Genomic DNA, 18,056 nt, shown 5'->3' on the forward strand with positions numbered 1-18,056 from the left:
CTTATGCAGTCACATTCCCTCATGGCACCCAAGTCTGGCATTGGTCGGGGGAGAGGCGGTGCCCTGCAGAAAATTGGAAGGAATAACAAAGAGTTAGTACATAACAACATCTATGTCAATGAACTGAGCACATGCTCAACTGCTACTACACATCTGCTAAATACAGAGTCAGGTCTGTGCAATACATCCAGGACACGTATGCCAGGTGATACTCCTACGACAAGCCAGCTACACCCGTTGATAGTCCAGTTCTACATGACATAGCCCGAAACTAGCTGTGGGCCAGTGTAAGTGAACAGCCAGAGACATCACAGGAGTGACATACATCCACATATCTGCATTTGAAGGATGTCATCTCATACAGACTGCTGGCGGCAAGCTAGACGCACAGGTCACATGTCATTGGAAATGTACAGATCATACACATAGCGATGAAAGGGTACACGTGAAAAATGAAAACACAGACATGGATACGGCGCAGATATGTCCTCATGTCATAAAATCATCTTTGAAGCATCCAGACACACGTAACGTGTGAATCCACATGTGGCATGGTGTACGTATATGTGTCCCATGCCCATCTACACACAGACACATGTTGGATGCAGCAACAGCAGATGCAGTTGACGGAACACCAACAGCAAGCTCATGGGAACACATGACACACACAGGACATAGTCACATCGGGGCACGCTGGTACTTAGATGTCAAGTGTTAGTGTCCCTGTCCCTGGCATCAGGGGACATTTGTGGGTGTTGGTGACTGTGCCATACCAGTGATGCAGTGCTTGACACGTTTGTACTACATGCACACATGTGCAAAGTGGGAAGGGGAAGTGTGCCACATACTGCCCCATCACACATGACATGTGTACACAGGTCATCACACATCTATTGTGCTAAAACATGAGGAGACATGCACCATATCACTGCCTGACACACCTAGGCCCTGTACATAAAGGACAGCAATGACTATGACTTGATGTACAGCCGTGCACGAGTCTGACACCTCCATTCCATTCGTGTGCGCCTCCTATCACCTGTGTAAGCTGTGAAACGCACCGTACACACGTTCTGAAGGCGTGTGAACGGTCCGTATCATCACATTGGTGTTCCCGCCGGGGTACGGGTGTGTGTACGGACTGTACACACGTACATGTACTACCAGTGTGTACATGTACGTGTACTACGGTCATACACGTATGTGTACTGCAGTCGTACACGTACGTGTATGACCAGTGTGTACACCTGCGTGTACTACGGCAGTGTAAACACTGGTCGTACATGTACGTGTCCACACTGGTCGTACACGTACGTGTACACACTGGTCGTACACATACGTGTCCACACTGGTAGTACACGTAGGTGTACACACTGGTCGTACACATACGGGTACGAGCAGTGTGTACACATACGTGTACGACCAGTGTGGATACGTACGTGTATGACCAGTGTGTACACGTACGTGTACGACCAGTATGTACACGTACGTGTACGAGCAGTGTGGACACGTACGTGTACGACCAGTGTGGACACGTACGTGTACGAGCAGTGTGTACACCTACGTGTACGAGCAGTGTGGACACGTACGCGTACGACCAGTGTGTACACATACGTGTACGACCAGTGTGTACACATACGTGTACGACCAGTGTGTACACCTATGTGTACTACGGCAGTGTACACACTGGTCGTACACGTAGGTGTACACACTGGTTGTACACGTACAGGTACGAGCAGTGTGTACACGTACGTGTACGACCAGTGTGGACACGTACGTGTTCGAGCAGTGTGTACACCTATGTGTACGAGCAGTGCGTACACGTACGTGTAGGACCAGTGTGTGTACACACTGCTCGTACACGTGCGTGTCAAACGCACTGTGCAACTGGTGCGGTAGGGGTACGTCTGAAACGCACCGCACCTGTGTGTGGATGGCTAAATTACATAGGGACACATGAGGGACAAGTATTAGGGCCTAAATGCATGCTGGTTGTCATGGATACCGATTTTCAAGTTCACATTTTCAATCATGTGGCCTGGAAAAGGCAGTTGGCAACTAAATACAATGTTGCAAAGTGGTTGTTGACTTCACATTATGCTGACATTTTGAACCATGCAAAGGCACTCACTGGTGTATGTTTAAAGGGATTGGAGGAAACGTAGGATGCAAATGAGACTGACCAATCACTTTGTACTCCTGTAAATGAAACAACCCAGCAAGGCAGATATAAGTTAGCCAGAACCCATGAGAGGGCACTTGCCTGCACTACCTTTCACTCGACACCACTGCTGCTGCTTGTGCTTCCTCTGGCACCATGTCAAGGTCTGTGGAGAGGGCCCAGCCTTTCACCCATGAGGAGAATGAGGCATTACTTGATGTCATCCTCCCACAGTACCCCAGCCTGTATCGGAGACCGGGGGAGAAAGTGAGTGCTGACTCCACTAGCTTTCACTTTGCACCTTTTTTGTGAGTGTCACTTCTGGCATTGTGTTCAGGTGTGACAGACATGCAATGTTGTTTAGAGTGGGTCCCAGGGGGGGAATGGCTTATGTCTCCCATGCAGAGTATGATGTAGTTCCTGTGTATACTCCTCACTTGCATTGTGCTTACTGTGACATTCACTGCATAGTGCATGGCACATTCAGCCTGTCCAATCCTTTGGGCAATTTTTGTCCTATAGTCCTGAGGTGATTCCCTGCCCCCCCCCCCCGGTGTGACAGGTGACTGTACCCACAGATGTGTGTGAGTTGAGTGGAGCTGTGGTGAGAGTGTCCAAATGATGTGTACGCCCCCTGGACATTGATGTGTGTGAATGTTCCTTGTCATGTGGGTGAGTGTCTATGTGAAGTGTTGCACCACAGCTGCATGGAGGAGGCAACAGCTCCATCCATCTGATGTGAGAAGTAAGCTGTGCGGAGTGTCTGACTTGCTGAGCTAGCACCACACCTGTGACACCCCACAGGCAAGTGGCACATGTGCAGAGTGAGGTTTGTATCCGCTGTTGCCAATGGCAGGTGATTGATCTGTGCCTGTGTGTGTCTGTGTACTCTGCTGAGGTTGTGTCAGTGGCCTGGGGCATGTGACTGCTTGGAGGTGCTGTCCATCAGCCTGGTGTTGCTTGTGATGCACAGCGTGTGCTATGATCAGGGAGTGTGTTGCACCCCTCATGCCACCTGTGTACTTTCAATGCCATGTTGTGCATTGGGTCTTCCACAGAGGCTAATGTCTCTATGACAAAGGTGCTATTTGTTGCCAGCACACTATGCCCTGTTCAACATATCAAAGTTGTTCAAATGTGTGTCTCTGTGACATGGAGCGGGTGTAGTGATGTTGTCTCACTTTGTCATCCTCACAGGTAACTGCCTACGCCAAGGGGGAGATATGGAAGCGGGCCGTCAGGGCCGCGAGATCGGTGGAGGGTTTCAGTCGGCACCTAGCCCAGGTGAGGAAACGCTGGCAGGACATCCGGTGCTGGACCCGGAGGATCGCCCGGTGGCAGCTGAAGGACTCACCTCCACGCAAGCATGGCAGGGTCGACGCCTGACCCACCAGATGAAGCGTGTCCTGGCGGTGGTCTTCCCTGACTTGGATAGGCGGTTACAGGAGTTGCAGCAGCAGGAAGGGGGTAGGTACATGTGTGTTTGTTGTGTGTCACCAGCTTTTGGAAGTGCTCAGTCGCCTGGATACACAGCGAGGGTTAATTTGTGCAGTGCATATCCTGTTCCCCAAAGTCAAACGGTGCTGTTCTTCCTCCCTTCCCCTCCTTGACATGTGTTCCCTGGTCTGTGTGTAATCACTATTGCACATGTTCATCTAGGCTGGCAGTTAATCCAAGTGCACATTGCTTTCTGCATCATGTGGGGGGGGGGGTCTGAGACATGTGTTGTTACCTTGCCTGTGCCCTGTCCTGTTCAGTCATTTGGGGGTCCATATTAGTTGCCACTGATGCTGAGTCTCAACATAGGAGTGTGAGTTTTCAAATGAACAGACTTACAGCATGCCTGACCGATGTTGTGGCCTCAGACATGATGTGCATGAGTGGGAGATATGCATAGTGCCGGGACGGTAGCTCATGTTACAGTCAGATAATTCCAGGACCATGGATCAGTGTTCCCACTACAGTCCCCTAAGACACCCTTGCCTCGGAATCATGTGTGTCATCCAACACTGTGCCCATTCTCTGTGTGTTCAGCATAGGTTGGCCTCTGTGGCATTGTTCCCTGCCCTCATTTGTATTTATCTAAAGTGTGCTACATGTGCCCATTGTACAGGCTGACCCCATTTTGCTTGTGCATCCTCACACTGGGCAGTGCCTGTGTGTCTATGTACAACTCTCTGTTGATGGTTGTTTGTCACAAATATGTGTTGGCAGCCTCACAAGGTGATGTGGAGTACATTTAGGAATTCTTGATGCACATTTGAGTAAACCCAGATAAAGAGGTGTACCTTCTTGATCTGTCTCAATAACTTTGTCTCAGGTATGGGGGGCTTTGTGCGGGCAAGGCCTACATGTCCAAACCTTATGTCTCCTTGCCAGGTCTGACCTGTGTGTGATAATTGTCTGGACAGACACTCAACATGCAGTGAGCCAGTCATGTTGTGCTGGGTTTAATGTTTGTGCTTTGCAGCATGTGTCAAAAATGCAAATACATGGCTCATGCTCATCCATTTTTGCCACCAGTGTGTGGTCGAGATGCTACGTAGTTTGGTCTGTGTGTGCTGACATCTGTGTGGACATTCTTGCTTGCCATGAGGGTGTCTCCTCAGTGCAGGTGCTCCTTATCCCGACACATTGAAGGCCCATTAGCTAATGCATTGTCCTGTGTATGGACATGTGTGCCACTCCACATGACAGGCAGTGGGTCAGATGTGTTGCCAACTGTGTCATCATGGTACGGATGGCCATGTGACAGGTGGCATGATTCAAGTTTTTAGTCAAGAAGTATTGTACCTTGGCACTCACTACACTTGTCAACATGTCTCAATTTTTGATATGCTTCATTTTGCTAGTTGGTTGTGAAGGACAATAATGTGCCTGCATGACAGATGTCTCCCAGGGAAGTGCAAAAGAAAGTACTTTTACACTTTCCGTGGACACGCTGGCCCATTTTACTGAAAGGCACAGTTTGATTACCACTTGTTTTCTGATTATACATATCCATGTTCACACAGTGTGTTTGCATGTGTGTAAGTCCTTGGTTGTTGCTGATACCAACTTACGAATGTCAAGTCATCCAGACCACCGTGGTGCCATGTATATGTACTTACTGATACCCCATTTCTTCTTTACAGTGGCTTATTAGAATTCGGCTGGCAGCTCATACAATGACTGTGTAAATGTATTTTTGTGTGCACCTCATTGTGTGACTTCTGTCACACAGGCAGGTGTGTCTTCTGTTCCCTAAGTGGCACATTCACACATTCTAAACATGTACATTGTGTAAAGTGTTGTGAGTCCCAAGGGATCGCAATGTTTTTGGCTATGGTTTCCAAAGTACTCACAGGTCTCAGAGTATGGGGACACCTTCAGCATTGAGGTGTGTTATTTGGCCTTGGGTGCACCAATACTGTTTCGTTCACAGTAAACAAGAGGTGGCATGCCTTCATAGTCTTGCTGTGCTCAACTGTCCCCAGACACTAGCTTCTCAGTATAATTCGATATCAAGTTATTTGCTGTCGTGTCATAATCTCCATTGTTTCCAAGTGGCATGGTGGGTCAACCAACTGGGGAGTGCAGGGTTACATATGTGCGGACTATTCTAGATGTTACTCATGATGCATTTCCTGATATGCACTGTGACATTTTTGATTGGACTCGTGTCTGTTGTATATAGGTGACTGATTATTTTCTGTCTCTTCACCTTGCCCACAGCATCATCGGAGGACACCGAGGGAGACACCTACACGGACGTGGAGGAGGGATCCAGCATCGCTGCCACCACTGCTGCCGAGTCTGCGGGAGCAAGTGGCACGGAGGGCGAGGGGAGTCAGGTGGAGGACCTGTCTAGTGACAACACTGACTACGACGCTGACGGGTCCGAGGCTGAACTCCTCGAGGGGGCGGAGGCTGCTACAACACCTGGCAGCAGCACTACATCTGTCACCGCCCCCTCCATTCCCATCACCGCCCTCCCAGTTGCTCCGGTCCCTTCTGTCCGTGCTAGGCAACACTATGTCTCCTTCGTGCCAGGCACCGCACCCCCTGCCCCTGTCCCCCCTGCTGCCCTCACTGCAGAGTCTGTGGACATTCTGCGGCAGTTGCAGGGTGGCCAGACATCGATGCTGAATGTCCTCCATGGCCACACCCGAATGATGACAAAGATGGTGTCGTACATGGAGGGCATGTCATCAGCGATGTCTGACCAATGGATGTTGCTGAGGTCCATGGACTCTTCACTGACTGCAGCAGTGAGTCTCCTGCAGCGCTTCTTCCCCCCCTACCCCTGCACCATCCACACTTCCCACTCCCAAACCTGTCCCAAGCACACACAGACATTCCCAAGCACGCACCCCACCAGACACAGGCAGCACACCACCACGTAAGGGCAAGCGCACTCCTCCTGGCACGCACACTCAGGGGGATTAAGGCACACCCACTGGGTCTGGGGCACACAGGCATACAGGCAGCCACAGTCCGAGGCCACATGCCGCACTACCCAGTCCCTCCAAAGGCACTCCCCTCGGCTCCCCTACCACACAACCTGACAAGGAGGCCTACTTGGCTGTGCTGGGCCCCAGCCCCTCAGGCTCTCCGGCCCGCAAACGGGAACGGCACTCCACGGGTAGGGGAGTTTAGTCCCCCCCTGTCCCCCCTCCCCCAGTAGCGCTGCACCCCATCACTCCTACCCACCCCCTCCTCCTTTAAGCCTGTATTTTCTTCAGGTGAAGGGGAGACGCTGGACGACCTGGCATCAGTGTGCAGCGCTGAGCTGACCTCCACATTTGGCGCTGCTCCACCCCCTGTGGTGGAGGCGTCCGTCCCTGCACCCACCACACCTACCCTTACACCTTCTGTCCCTGTGGTGCCTGGTCCTTCCCCACATGATGCCACCCCCCAGTTGATGAACCTGAGGGTTCTAATGTGCAGGCAAGTTAGGGGAGATGCGTGGCCATGTGTCCCCCCCAAGGACTTCTGATCTGGACTGGCCATGTGCCTTTGTAAATAGTGTTTTTTTATACATTTTCATTTAATGCTGAATAAAGCATTTTCTTTTCACTTTGAACACAATGGCATTTCAGATATTGATGTGGGTGCTGATGGTCCCAGAGTTGGGGTTGTGGTAATGTGTTATGTTTCAGGAAGAAGTTGTAGTCTGATGCTCATTGGGTGGACCATGGTATCTGCGTGCCATCACAATGTCTCTGCAAAGTATCTTTGCTCGTGTGTGCTATTTGTGTTTGGAGACATTGTCCCAAGGAGTGTTCCTTCCTCTGTGGCACCTGACATCTACCCTGCAGGGAGTTGCACTTTTGTTGTGCTGACCTGGGTCTACATTTCCTTTGTTGGTGACGGATCCCTTCAACTATGGCCATGCCTGCTCAGCAATGTCTCCGGCTGCATCGTCTGTGCCATCCTTGCTAGTCTCTGTACTTGTGTATTGAGTATGTTGTCATGCCTTAATGGCAACATTCAGCATTTTCCGCACTATGCATGTGTGTTATACCAGCCTAGCACACAATTGGTACTTGTTCTGCAGGGTATTTGAGCATCTGACTGACAATTGTGGGCATTGTATCTGTGGGAAGTCCACCCTATTCCTTCCATGAGAGGCAACATCTTGGTGCCTGTCCCAGCACCTGTACATTCCTATCAGTCCTGGGATGTGTGTGACAGTGTGTGTTACCTTTGGCTCTCTTAGTGTAGTGGGCATTGACATGAGTATACAGTCTTGTGGCATGATCTCTGTGTGTGTATTGTGCTGCATCTGCCAGGGGTGGGTATGCATGTGTCATTTGTCCTCACACCCACATGTGTTGTGTCATGCAGTGGGGGAAGGACATTCATCCTCATGGAGTGGGACACTGCTGTCAGTGATGTGTTGTTATGGCACTATCAACATAGTCAAACATTAGGGATGCGTACATACACCCATGGAGTTGTGCTCATCTGATCATGATGTACACACCCCCATGACTCTGGCCACTGCTGGTATTCCTCTGCACCTACCCCTCACATGTCTCTGTCCACAGCTGGGAGTGATATGCACCCACCCCCATGTCTCTGTCCACTGCTTTGAGTGATATGCACCCACCCCTCACATGTCTCTGTCCACTGCTGGGAGTGATAGGCACCCACCCCTCACATGTCTCTGTCCACTGCTGGTATTCCTCTGCACCCACCCCTCACATGTCTCTGTTCTCTGCTGGTATTCCTCTGCACCCACCCCTCACATGTCTCTGTCCACTGCTGGGAGTGATATGCACCCACCCCTCACATGTCTCTGTCCACTGCTGGGAGTGATAGGCACCCACCCCTCATATGTCTCTGTCCACTGCTGGTATTCCTCTGCACCCACCTCTCACATGTCTCTGTCCACTGCTGGTATTCCTCTGCACCCACCCCTCGCATGTCTCTCTCCACTGCTGGGAGTGATAGGCACCAACCCCCATGTCTCTGTCCACTGCTGGGAGTGATAGGCACCCACCCCTCACATGTCTCTGTCCACTGCTGGGAGTGATAGGCACCCACCCCTCACATGTCTCTGTCCACTGATGGTATTCCTCTCCACCCACCCCTCACATGTCTTTGTCCACTGCTGGTATTCCTCTGCACCCACCCCTCACATGTATCTGTCCACTGCTGGGAGTGATAGGCACCCACCTCTCACATGTCTCCGTCCACTGCTGGGAGTGATAGGCACCCACCCCATGTCTCTGTCCACTGCTGGGAGTGATATGCACCCACCCCTCACATGTCTCTGTCCACTGCTGGGAGTGATAGGCACCCACCCCTCACATGTCTCTGTACACTGCTGGTATTCCTCTGCACCCACCCCTCACATGTCTCTGTCCACTGCTGGGAGTGATATGCACCCACCCCTCACATGTCTCTGTCCACTGCTGGGAGTGATAGGCACCCACTCCTCACATGTCTCTGTCCACTGCTGGTATTCCTCTGCACCCATCCCTCACATGGCTCTGCCCACTGCTGGGAGTGATATGCACCCACCCCTCACATGTCTCTGTCCACTGCTGGGAGTGATAGGTACCCACCCCTCACATGTCTCTGTCCACTGCTGGGAGTGATATGCACCCACCCCTCACATGTCTCTGTCCACTGCTGGGAGTGATAGGCACCCACCCCTCACATGTCTCTGTCCACTGCTGGTATTCCTCTGCACCCACCCCTCACATGTCTCTGTCCACTGCTGGGAGTGATATGCACCCACCCCTCACATGTCTCTGTCCACTGCTGGGAGTGATAGGTACCCACCCCTCACATGTCTCTATCCACTGCTGGTATTCCTCTGCACCCACCCCTCACATGTCTCTGTCGACTGCTGGGAGTGATATGCACCCACCCCTCACATGTCTCTGTCTACTGCTGGGAGTGATAGGCACCCACCCCTCACATGTCTCTGTCCACTGCTGGTATTCCTCTGCACCCACCCCTCACATGTCTCTGTCCACTGCTGGTATTCCTCTGCACCCATCCCTCACATGTCTCTGTCCACTGCTGGGAGTGATAGGCAACCACCCCCATGTCTCTGTCCACTGCTGGGAGTGATATGCACCCACCCCTCACATGTCTCTGTCCACTGCTGGGAGTGATAGGCACCCACCCCTCACATGTCTCTGTCCACTGCTGGGACTCCTTGGCAGACATAGAATCACCCACCCGCACCCTTGGTGCTGTACACTGCTGTCCTGGCCATGAACACACCCCAATATACTGGTTATATGCTGCACCAGGCCCTAAGCCAACATTCGTGGCATGTGTATGCCTTGTATCACTAATGTACTGGTGCCCTAGAGGTACGGGTGATGCGGTCCGTACCCCCGCCCTGAGGGCGTGGGTGTGGCCCATACCACCATTGTAGTGGTGATGTAGGGGTACGCGTGGTACGGGTGTGGGTACGGCGCGTACTCCTACATCACCACTATAATGGTGGTACAGGCCATACCCACGCCCTCAGAGCGTGGGTACGGCCCATACCACGTGTACCCATACATCACCACTACAATGGTGGACGGGCCGTACCCACGCCCTCAGAGCGTGGGTACGGCCCGTACCACCATTGTAGTGGTGAAGTAGGAGTATGTGCCGTACCCACGCCCTCAGAGCGTGGGTACGGCCCGTACCACGCGTACCCCTACATCACCACTACAATGGTGGTACGGGCCTTACCCACGCCCTCAGAGTGTGGGTACGGCCCGTACCACGCGTATCCCTACATCACCACTACAATGGTGATACGGGTCATACCCACGCCCTCAGAGCGTGGGTACGGCCTGTACCACGCGTACCCCTACATCACCACTACAATGGTGGTACGGGCCGTACCCACGCTCTGAGGGCATGGGTACGGCCCGTACCACCATTGTAGTGGTGAAGTAGGAGTATGTGCCGTACCCACACCCTCAGAGCGTGGGTACGGCCCGTACGACGCGTACCCCTACATCACCACTAAAATGGTGGTACGGGCCTTACCCACGCCCTCAGAGCGTGGGTACGGCCCGTACCACGCGTACCCCTACATCACCACTACAATGGTGATACGGGTCATACCCACGCCCTCAGAGCGTGGGTACAGCCCGTACCACGCGTACGCCTACATCACCACTGCAATGATGGTATGGGCCGTACCCACGCCCTCAGAGCGTGGGTACGGCCTGTACCACGCGTACCCCTACATCACCACTACAATGGTGGTACAGGCCGTACCCACGCTCTGAGAGTGTGGGTACGGCCCATACCACCATTGTAGTGGTGATGTAGGGGAACGCATGGTACGGGCCGTACCCACGCTCGGAGGGCGTGGTTACTGGCCGTACCACCATTGCACTGGTGATGGGTACGCGGGGATTGGTGGACACACCCCCCGAAGAGACCAGACCCTGGAGGTAATGTATGGGCATTATATGGTATTTTTTAAATTAGGTAGAGGTTATGTTTCCGGCCCCTCGCCCCCCCTTTGCCCCTGGGTGTTGTGCTGACCTTCTGCGGCGTGCGCAGCGGTTTCGGTGCACCAGGTCGTAGGCTAGGAGGGCCGGGATGACACATAGGATGGGGTCCATGGCTGTCCGTCGCGTACCGCTGCTCCTTCTTCGCATCGTCCTCAATTTCCCGGGAGTTTTTGGCTGCCGTAAAAAATGATCCGTGCGGAGTGACGTAGGCACAAATCGTCCTTGCTGGTCCGTAGAACGCTGCCTGACTCCATCCGGACGTCACGTACGCGATGTCCCGGATCGGAATAGTGGGTATTTTTTCGTCGTACGTAGTTTTTTACGATTCGTACGGAAATGGTATTTCTGTACGAATCGTATTTGCTGGTTTGTAAGGTGCATTTCCCGGGTACGAGTCGTACGAAAAATACGCTCCGTACGACCATTCGTACCCGGGTTTTACAGGATCGGAATCAGCACCTAGATGTTATATTCTGAATTAAAGCTTACAGTTCCTCAATGGAATAATCAGTATACATGCTCCAGTTAAGTTATGCAGCCAGAGCAGGAATAGTAAGGACATTCATCTGTTTTGCAGTGGCCAAACCAAAACAGGTAGCCTGATAAATTGAATCCTTTGTGTTGGGATGAGGCACGCACGATGTAAAGTTTCAGTGCCGCGAACCTGCCAGGATCTAGAACCCCAAACAGATTTTAAATCAACGGTGGCCTTCGAGTGTTCATAGCCACCAACTGTCAATTTATGAATAAACAAATTCGAATATAATAATTTCGTGTGAGTTAACATCACTTTGGGAGTAGATGAAATGTTTAATTTAAAATAATAGGACTCCGGGTTGGACCTATAAAAATCTATGAAATATGTATATTTCTTTAACAGGGTTTTGGAACTGCCTTGTAATGGAGTTGGGCAGTGTTCCCATTGAGTGTAATTAAAAACATTTCTAAATGTATTAGCTTTATGCAAGTAATAGTGTCCAAAATGCTGGTAACAATATAAATCGGCATAATTAGCAGTATTTAAATACAAATATTCAGCATCAAAGGCTGCATAATACTTCAAATCTTAAAATAAAGATTGTACTGCTTGCACATCCCAATCATTAGAACGTATGTTCTGTTTCACTACATCACCCATCAATACACGAAGTACATTTGGTACATTAACCCCTTCGATGCTCATGACCGAGCGGTTCCGTCATGAGCATCGGTTGGGCTGTGCTCATGACGGAACCGCTCCGTCATGAGCACAGCCCATGGGGAAAGCGCTGGCGCTCCCCTCCTGGTTTACCGATCTTGCCCCCACAGAGGGGGATGGCAGCGGAAGAGTTTCTGCACCCCCAACCCCCCCACACAATCCCATGACGTCAGCGCGCACAGCCAGCGCCGACTTCATCAGGAAGCGCTGGATGCACTGGAAACCATTTGTTTCCAGCACGTCCAGGAGGAACAGGCAAGTTTGTGTGCTCCGGTGGGGCGGGGGGGATTTTTTTATGTATTGAGGCATCGGGGGAGAGGAAAGACTATTTCATCTTCCCTGATGTCTCAATACAGGGCATTTCTGCAGCACGATCGCGCACAGCGTTGTGATTGTGCTGCAGGAATGCCCCCACTAGGCACCAGGGATGTTATTTTCAAGAAAAGGAAGCGACCCCTTGGACAAGGGTCACTTCCTACAGGGGGCAATTAAATTAAACACCTTTCTGCCCCCCCCCCACCCCCTGGGGCCAGAACGCCTTGGATTTTTGGTGTTTCTGGCCCCAGGGGGGCAGAAAAGCCCACTAGCGCCAGGGATCCTTTTTTTTTTAAAATGGAAGCGGCCGCTAGGGGAAGGGTCGCTTCCAGGACCATTTTTTAAATGTGTATTATGCCCCCCTGGGGGCAGATTGACCCGTGTATTTGGCCTTTCTGCCCCCGGGGGGGGCAGAATACCCCACTAGACACCAGGGAGTCCTTTTTTTATGTAAAGGAAGTGAGCCCTTGGGCAAGGGTCGCTTCCAGGGGGCAGATTTTTAAAATAAATGTGGTTAATGTTTTTTCTGCCCCTCCTGGGGACAGATCTGCCCCTTTTTTTTAACCTTTTTGCCCTAGGTGGGAAGGGGGAGGTAGAAAACCCTACTAGGCACCAGGGATTTATTTATTTTGCAAGGGGGCACATTTATGTGTGCTGTTTTCTGCCCCACCCTCAGACAAGCTCACCCAATCCGTTGGGCAAGTTCACCCCCAATTTTTGCACAGCCCTATTTGAAGGCCCATCTGGCAGATTGACCAATTGGGTAGTGACATAGTGTGTTATAATGTTAATTCTTTGATTTCTTGTGAATTGCAATGCTTTATCTCTCCCTTTTTGCTCTAGTTGAAAGCTTTTGCTCTTTAGACTGTTCCAGGTTGTGGTTGAGATACTTTTTGGGCCCGATTCACAGAACTAACTTAAGACAAAATCCTAAACTTACTACCATTTTGGTATTCACAGAAGGCACTTAATCATTTCGGTATTCACAGAAGTTAGGAGTCCTAACTTTAGGACTCCTAAATGCCTTCTGTGAATACCGAAAGTCTTAAAGTTAGGATTTTTTTCAGTTTAGGAGTAGTAAAGTTAGGAATCCTAATGTTAGGACTCCTAAATGCCTTCTGTGAATACAGAAAGTCTTAAAATTAGGATTTTTCGCAGTTTAGGAGTAGTAAAGTTAGGACTCCTAACTTTAGGACTCCTAAATGCCGTCTGTGAATACCGAAAGTCTTAAAGTTAGGATTTTTCTCAGTTTAGGACTAGTAAAGTTAGGACTCCTAACTTTAGGACTCCTAAATGCCTTCTGCGAATACCGAAAGTCTTAAAATTAGGATTTTTCTCAGTTTAGGAGTAGTAAAGTTAGGACTCCTAACTTTAGGACTCCTAAATGCCTTCTGTGAATACCGAAAGTCTTAAAGTTAGGATTTTTCTCAGTTTAGGAATAGAAAAGTTAGGATTCCTAACTTTAGGACTCCTAAACTGAGAAAAATCGTAACTTTAAGACTTTCAGAATTCACAGAAGGCATTTAGGAGTCCTAAAGTTAGGACTCCTAACTTCTGTAAATACCGAAATGAGTAAGTGCCTTCTGTGAATACCAAAATGAGTAAGTGCCTTCTGTGAATACCAAAATGGTAGTAAGTTTAGGATTTTGTCTTAAGTTAGTTCTGTGAATCGGGCCCTTAGTTCTGCTGTTTGTGTAGTTGCTTGTGTTTGGTAAGAGACTTTTTTTTGTACAATGTAAATGTTTTTCATTTCTCTGCATGGATGTGTTTTTTGCAAATGTGTAATAATTGCAGTATGTTTGGCTTCTGTTTTTTGAGTGTCAAAACCTTTTTGCATTTGTGCTCGATGTGTAATTTGTTGTTTTGTGAGTAATTGGTTTTGTTTTTTTTCTTTCTAGTGGGATATCGTTTTTGCTGTCTGTCTGCAGAGTAGGTGCTGGTGAGTGTAGCGGTCTCTTGCAAGTGAATCGTATAGTTTTTGAGTATATAGATCCTTGTGATAAAGGCACACTTTTTTTTACCTACTTATTTTGCACAGTGTTGGTTGTTGTTGACTGATAATGGCTAGCCGCAGGATTACTGCGCAAGGCTTCCAGTTGGAAGTGATGACCTCTGGGTTGCCCCAGGCGTGGTGCACCCGGCATTGCCAGACTTTACTGGTATTCCAGGGTGTAGAGTGAATACAGAAAACTTTTTGCAGATACATTTTTTTCAGTTGTTTATGGACGATGTGTTTTTGGCAGAGATTGTTGAGCAGACTAATTTGTATGCCAACAGTTTTTGAGGGACAACAGTGCCAGCCTTAAGCCCCATTCTAGAGCTACCTGGTGAACTCCCACAAATCTGGAAGACATGAAGAAGTTCTTGGGTTTAACTTTTTTGATGGACTTGCTAAGGAAGCCATCAATGTCTTCATATTGGTCTACTAGTCCCTTGATGGCAATGGCTATATTTCCGGCAGTCATGAGTCGTGATAGGTATTTGCTTCTCCTTGGAATGCTGCATTTTGTCGATAATGGTTTAGCGTTGCCACGAGATCACCCTGAGTGTGACTGTCTTTTTAAGATTCGGTCTGTCATTGATCACTTTGTAGATCGATTTTCTGAGATCTATGCTCCAGAGAAAGAAATAGCAGTGGATGAGTCTTTGGTCTTGTTCAAGGGCTGCTTGGTTTTTAGGCAATACATACCTAGTAAGAGGGCATGCTATGGAATTAATCTGTATATGCTGTGTGATATTAGGACTGGATATGTCTCTAATTTCAGGGTGTACACTGGTAAGGAATTCAGGATTAACACTCCTGGTTGTCCGTCCACTTTTGGAGTGACTGAGAAAATTGTACGGGAACTTGGTAGAGGACTTTTTAACAAAGGTCACCATTTATATGTAGATAACTTCTACACTGGTGTGCGGTTGTTCAGGGAATTGGCCAAGGTGGACACTGTTGCTTGTGGCACAACCCGCTCTAACCGTAAAGGTTTCCCAAAATAACTTGTTTGTCAAAAGCTTGTGCGGGGACAGTGCAGTGCGTTGCGTTGCGAGGAACTTCTCGTTGTGAAATTTTCAGACAGGAGAGATGTCTACATGCCTACTACCATCCATGATGAAAGCACTTCACCTGTGACTGTTTGGGGTCAGGTTGCCGAAGTGCGCAAACCTGTGTGCATTTTAGACTATAATAGGCACATGGGTGGTGTTGACACAGTAGATCAGAGGTTGAAACCTTACACTGCTCTTCGTAAGGCTTACATTTGGTATAAGAAGTTGGCTATCCATCTTTTCCACTTGGCAAACTTTAATACTTTTTGTTGTTTTCAAGGATTCTCGTCCTGAGTCAAAGATGACTTTTGCTAAGTTTCAGGAGTCTGTAATAGTCAGCCTTGTTTTAGGGGAACAGGCAAGTGTTCCTAGAGTTGGAGTGGTGGAGGATGTGGCTAGATTGAAAGATCACCACTTTCCTGATCACATTCCTCCCACACCCTCAAAAGACTTTCCTAGGAGGAGATGTAGAGCTGTTGGTGAAGAGGTACACGGAAGGAGACTCGTATGTACTGCCCCGAGTGTCCTTCTAACCCTGGGCTGTGTGTGCCTGCTTGTTTTAGAATGTACCACACGCAAAATAATTTTTGGGAGCATCCATGAGTGGTAAAGTGAACTGCCTGGTCTCTATTGTTTAATAAGTTGTGTTCAGTTTCAAGGTTGGCATTTGTGTAGTGTATTTCGTTTCAGATTTAGTGTTAGTAGTGTTGTATCTATTTGCAATTTGTTTGTGTTTTCTTATTTGTATAAAAAAATCCTACATGTGATGGCGGTGTGCGTGGAGTGGCGCTTGGCTGGTGGTGTGCGTGGACTGGCACTTGGCTGGCAGTGTGTTTGGACTGGCGCTTGGCTGATGGTGTGTTGGACTGGCGCATGGCTGACGGTGTGCGTGGACTGGCGCTTGGCTGGCGGTGTCCGCGGACTGGTGCTTGACTGGTGGTGTGCATGGACTGGTGCTTGGCTGGTGGTGTGAGTGGACTGGCGCTTGGCTGGTGGTGTGTTTGGATTGGCACTTGGCTGGCGGTGTGCGTGGACTGACGCTTGGCTGGCGGTGTGTTTGGACTGGCGCTTGGCTGGTGGTGTGCATGGACTGGCGCTTGGTTGGTGGTGTGCATGACTGGCGCTTGGCTGTCGGTGTGTGTTGACTGGCGCATGGCTGGTGGTGTGCATGGACTGGCACTCGGCTGGTGGTGTACATTGACTGGTGCTTGGCTGGCGGTGTGTGAGTAGTGACTAGCTGCTGGTACCTACACACACACTGCTAGCCAAACCCCACTCCACACAATTCATGAGCTGGTGTGGTTGCTGTGTCAGGAATGTGGGCATGTGAAAGTGATGGGCCCTTGAATGACGCTGTTTGCATGTGTGAGAATTGTAATGTGCTGGGCCCGCGGCTGGCGGTGTGAATAGTTTTGAATGTTTCACACGTATGAAAGGTGTATGAATGACCTGTAAAGAGGTTGATGCCTTGTCGTGGCTTTACAGCTCATGAGCTGTGAGTCAATGGTTCAGTTTCTCATCCTTTCAATTATTAACAGTGCATTTCTTTTTTGTGAAATCTCTGGTTCATACAACTATATATACTGAATCATCACTCACCCTTGTGCCAAATCCAACCAGTATGTATGTGTGCTTGAAGAATAGGTGGTTGTGTAAAAATAAATTATTGTCTGTTTTTGTCAAGCAGGGTGTACCTTGTCCCTTTTTGTGAATGTTGTAATGTGTTGGTTTTGTGCCTGGTGGTGTGAATGGTCTTATGTGTTTCATGTGTGAAAGGTGTGTGAATGGCCTCTAAAGAGGTTGGTGCCTTGACGTGGCTTTACAGCTCACAAGCTGAGAGTCATTGGTTCAGTTTTTTGTCCTTTCAATTCTTGACAGTGCATTTCATTTTTGTGAAATCTCTTGTTAATTAAATTTTATATACTGAACCATCACTCGTCCTCGTGCCAAATCCAACCAGTATGTGTGTGTGCTTGAGAAATAGATAGCTGTGCAGTAATCTTTGTCTTTTTTGTCTCTCTGCCAAGGTATACATTTCATCTAAGAATAACCTACCAACTGTAGATTTTGTTGTAAACTAAACACCCATGGGAGTACATGGTGATGTCTCTCTTGTGGATCCCAACAAGTTATCTTACCCACAATCTCCTGCAAACCTCAAAAAGTGACTGACATTTTCCTTGCATTATTGTGCTCAAATTTTCACGCTGCAGAAAGCAACACCAAATTTCCAATCTTGTGTGGGTAGGCATTGTGGCTGCAAAAAGGAAATGGCCTAAATCGTATTGTGGAGACTTCAAAATTACCTATAAGAAAACTACCTGGTTTTGGGGGGGCACCTGAGATTTTGGCCCCGGGCCCAGCGGCCATCTTG

Source organism: Triturus cristatus, chromosome 3_1 (genome assembly GCF_964204655.1).
Source record: "Triturus cristatus chromosome 3_1, aTriCri1.1, whole genome shotgun sequence".
In the NCBI taxonomy this organism is placed as follows: domain Eukaryota; kingdom Metazoa; phylum Chordata; class Amphibia; order Caudata; family Salamandridae; genus Triturus; species Triturus cristatus.